Genomic DNA, 4,891 nt, shown 5'->3' with positions numbered 1-4,891 from the left:
GTAATTTTGCTTTATAACAACCTTGATCCTTTTTCCAGTAGTGTATCAATTGTGCATCCTCTGCTGCATCAAATTTGTCTGTACGCAATCCATGAACATTCCTTAGCAGTATAGTACTCCTATCATTTTCCAGATTTCTCTTGCATGTGAATTCCCGTCTAGATATCAAAATCCAACTGATTTTATCCTCTTTGTGGTGCATATGCTCCAGAAATCCTGCTGCCTTACCTGATACTCCTAAATAGTTACCCGCTTTCCTCATTATAGATAAGCTCCAGTCTTGTCGAGCATGTGTGGGCATGTATTGTTGTAGGACAGAATTGTGTGACTTCCAGCATTCCTGTGTTGAAACCATGTGTTGGCACCATTCCTGATATGAAACAGCATTGAAAAACCATTGGGTGTTCATCCAAAAGTTATCTCTTGCTCTTATCCTTGCCTGCCAAAAGAAACACTCGTGCAGATATTTGAACCAATAACTAGGCAGAACACGATTGCTCATGCCTAGTTTGATATCAATCTCAAATGATTTCCAGCAGACCTGCGTTAGACCCAATGAAGGTCCCCATTTTTTGTGATGTATATCTACTGGGAAGCATTAGTATTTTACTACAACATGCTCCATTTGATCCCAGAATTAACTGTAAATAACCATGCTTCCACTGTCTGAACATATTCTTCCTAGCTTCCATACTTTTGCCTACTATTAGTACTCTTTCCAGGGAATGAGCATTAAATGCTAATAACACCCTTAGAATTTGTAACGAACAGTAGGGTATGGATACAGTAACTTTTCCTGCAAAAAAGAACACATAGTTAGTAATAAAACTGGTCATCACAGCCTTCTCCCTAAGGATTTGGATGTGATGTTCTGCAGCATCCTGTTATTCTGCAGTCATTTTTGCCTGGCTCCCTGTATGTAGGGAAGCAAATGAGTTGAAACTTGAGTTGTTCCAACATCTTGCTCTGTACCAACTGTGCACATCTTTGATTTTACTCCATCTGATGCACATCATTTGTGCTTTGTGACGTGTATATGCAGTCAGATCCATGAAGGTTGCTTCCATTATTTCTGATATGTTCATTTGTTCTTGATAGTAGTGTAGGAACACCCCCGCGGTCCTTGATTGTCTCGACCAAGAGTACCTGCCCACACCAGAATGGTGCAACAGAATACTCTTCATTGATTCTATGCTTTTGTCTACCTCTAATTTCCTCCCATTGGATTGAGTGCATAGCACTAATACCACCAATTGGGCATCCATTAGAGAGTAGGGCATAGCTGAATACTCCTCACCTACAAAACAGAAAACTATGTTAGTAAAAAAGGATGTCATCATGCTCTCCACCAGCAGGTTTTGAGCATGATCAGCATATGAGTCCCCTTCTGTCAGTCCCTTCTTCCTTGTCTTCTCCCCTTCCCCTTTCCTTACTTCCTTACAACTGAAGCTCTGATGTATGGACATTGTAATTTATCACTATTCACCAATCTCCTTCCTTGTGTATCCAGATCCTCAAACGAATGACATTCTACAAGCCCAAAATCCAGTGCATAGTTTGCCATGTGATCAGCTAACATATTGCCTTCTCTAAAAGTGTGTGTTACTGTTACATTGCTATTGCTCATCAGTTCTCTAATCTCCTCCACAATTTCCCCTATAGCCCAAGGAGGCTTCCACTCTCCAGTTATTACATTCTTTAGGAGCATTGAGTCAGTGTGTAAGTCTATCAAGACATAGTCATTGTTCAGACAAAACTTCAGAGCTTCATGTATAGCTGTTGCTTCTGCCACTGTGTTTGACCCTTCAGGAATCTCCTTGCCACAAGCATACACTACATCTCCATCTTCATTCCTCAACACATATCCAATAGAACTTCTACCTGGGTTACCTCTAGCTGCTCCATCTGTATTAACTTTGATCCACCCTTGGCTAGGTAGTTCTCACAACACTTTAGTATACTTCAAAATAGGAGTATAATCCTCCATCATCTTAACCATATCTGTCCATCGAGGGGGAACACTTTGAATTCCTGGTTTCCTTAGTTTGATTAAGGACTGAATGGTCAAAGACACCTGATATATTACTCTATTAACTGTGACTGCATCCCCATATTTATAACTATTCCTTCTCTTCCATAATTCCCATACGATCATAGAAGGGAGAGCTTGTATAATAGGCTTCAGTCTCTGAGCAACATCTGCAGTCCAACACCTAACAATTGCTTGATGCAAAGTGATTCCTTCCACTGCAATACCTGCATGCCCCAGAAAAAACTTCCATACTCTATTAGCTACATAGGAAGTAAAGAAAAGGTGCTGCATAGTCTCTTCCTTTGGTTCAGTACAACACCAACATTTGGATGCCATTAGATATCCTATTCTTCTGAAAAAATCATCAAGAGGCAATTTATTTTTCCACAGCTTCCACATAAAAAAGGCAATCTTGAAAGGCAGCCCTTTGACCCAAATATTCTTGTATGCATTACATGGTTCTTGTCTTTTCCTTAAGTATTCCCAGCTTGATTTAACTGAAAACTCACCCCTAGTTTCCAACATCCAAACAGTTTATCCAAAGTCTCATTTGACACAGGTGGCTGTATGTTTTCCAGAATGTGTGTAGCAAGATCTTCAGGCAAAATTTCCTTAATCTTATCCTCATCCCACTGCCCATCATAGACCACATCATAGATATTATGAATTGATTCATCACACACAAAATCTGGTGGTGTGACAAAGTACAAAGCACCTAGGCCTGTCCAGTTCTCAAACCAAAACAAGGCAGACCCCATTTTAGGTTGCCAAAGGATTTGGTGTTCAATGATCTCCCTACACTCCAACATCTTCCTCCATATATGTGATCCATTCCTTCTCCAAGGCACCGCCATTGGATTGAGTTTTTTGCAGTATTTTTGGCTCATAAGGGAGCTCCACAGACTTGGCTTCGTTCTGAAGTTCCACCACAGCTTGCAGAACAAAGCTGTGGACATATCATGAAGTGATCTGAAACCAACACCCCCCTCTTCACATGGTAAACATAATGAATTCCAGGATGCTCGATGTCTACCTACAACACCAACTGAACTGCACCAGAAAAACTGTGCAAAAATTTTATGCAGCCTATTAATCACATATGTAGGAGGGTTTACTGCAGAAAGTAAATGAATGGGAATGCTCTGAAGAACATGAGATATAAGAACAGCTCTCCCTCCAACAGATAGTAACTTCCCTTTCCAGTTCTGTAATTTATCCATCACCTTTGTTATGAGTCCTTGGTTGTAATCCGTTCTCCTTCTAAGATAGAAAATTGGACAGCCTAAGTATGTAAATGGGAACTCTTGCCTAGGAATACCAGTAATTCTCTGAACCTTGTCCACTACTTCATCATTTGCAGAATGATGTAAGTAGACAGCTGACTTACTTTTATTAATGAGCTGACCAGAAGTTGCTTCATAGGCTGCCAACACCTCCATTATAAGCTGCAATGAAGTGGCATCAAAAGAGGAAAAAATAATCGTATCATCTGCATATGCAAGATGATTTATATTTGGACTCCACTTAGGCATCCCAAAACCACAAAAATATAGATTCTTGTGTAGTGCATTCAATCCTCTAGACATTGCTTCAGCTGCCAGAATGAAAAGTGTAGGAGACAAAGGATCACCTCGTTTCACCCCTCTGGTTGATCTAAAAAAGCCATGAGGCTGTCCATTCAAAAGCACAGAATACCAGTTGTTTGATATTATCCCAAATACCAAACCTATGAACCTCTCACCAAATCCCATTTTCCTCAATACCTTTGTCAAAAACAACCATGACAATCGATCATAAGCCTTTGTCATATCCAATTTTATGACAACATTTGGTCCTGCCTTGGTTCTCAAACGTATGTCTGTAATTATCTCCTGAGTTAGCAAAATATTTTCTACTATACTCCTCCCTTTTACAAAGCCTGCCTGCTCATCTGATATTAAGTTAGGTAACATACCCACTAACCTCTCATGAATTACTCTGGAAAACACCTTATTAACAAAATTGCTCAAGCTAATAGGTCTCATATCAGAGAAGGACACCACTTCCTTCTTTTTTGGCAACAGAACCAGATTAGTGTGAGTAATGTACCTGGGCAGCTCATGACCACTGAAAAAGGCCTTGACCATCTGTACTATATCATCTCCAACTATATCCCAGCAATTTTGAAAGAAGCATCCTGAGAAACCATCTGGCCCTCCTGCGCTTTCTCCATTTAAACCAAAAACTGCATATTTGACCTCCTCCCTAGTAGGTTGTTTCACCAGTTCAGCATTCTGCAGTGTATCTACCATAGAGGGGACATGATCCAGTATCCCAAATGTTGTAGGGACACAGTCTTTATGAAGTTGAGTTTTGTAGAATCTTACAGCTTCATCAGCCATATCTCCAGTATTTTCTAACCAAATGCCTGCATTATTCTGTACTCTTCTAAGCTGCAATCTTTTCCTTCTACCATTGACCTGAACATGAAAAAACTTAGTATTTCTATCCCCATCCTGAAACCAGTTCATCCTAGATTTTTGCTTCCAGAATTCCTCTTCTAATGCTAAATATCTGATCAGTTCAGCTTGAACTTTCTGCAGCCTCTCTCTGTTCTGAAATGTTGGATTTCTTTCAAATTCTGCTTCATGAACCAGCACCACCTCTTCTAAACTTGCTATTCTCTGAAATATGTCACCATAAGTAGCCCTGCTCCACACAGTTAAAGCCTTCTTCAACCTCTTTAGCTTCTGATTAAACATATAGAAAGGATCCCCTACAAAATCTTATTTCCAGTTTTCCCTAACAACTTCCTTGAAAGAAGTGTGTTTTGTCCAGAAGTGCAAGAACTTAAAGGCTTTTTTGATTGGTACCTCATCT

This window comes from Nicotiana attenuata, chromosome 8 (genome assembly GCF_001879085.1).
Source record: "Nicotiana attenuata strain UT chromosome 8, NIATTr2, whole genome shotgun sequence".
NCBI classification, from domain to species: domain Eukaryota; kingdom Viridiplantae; phylum Streptophyta; class Magnoliopsida; order Solanales; family Solanaceae; genus Nicotiana; species Nicotiana attenuata.
Note: the sequence above shows the minus strand (reverse complement) of the source record.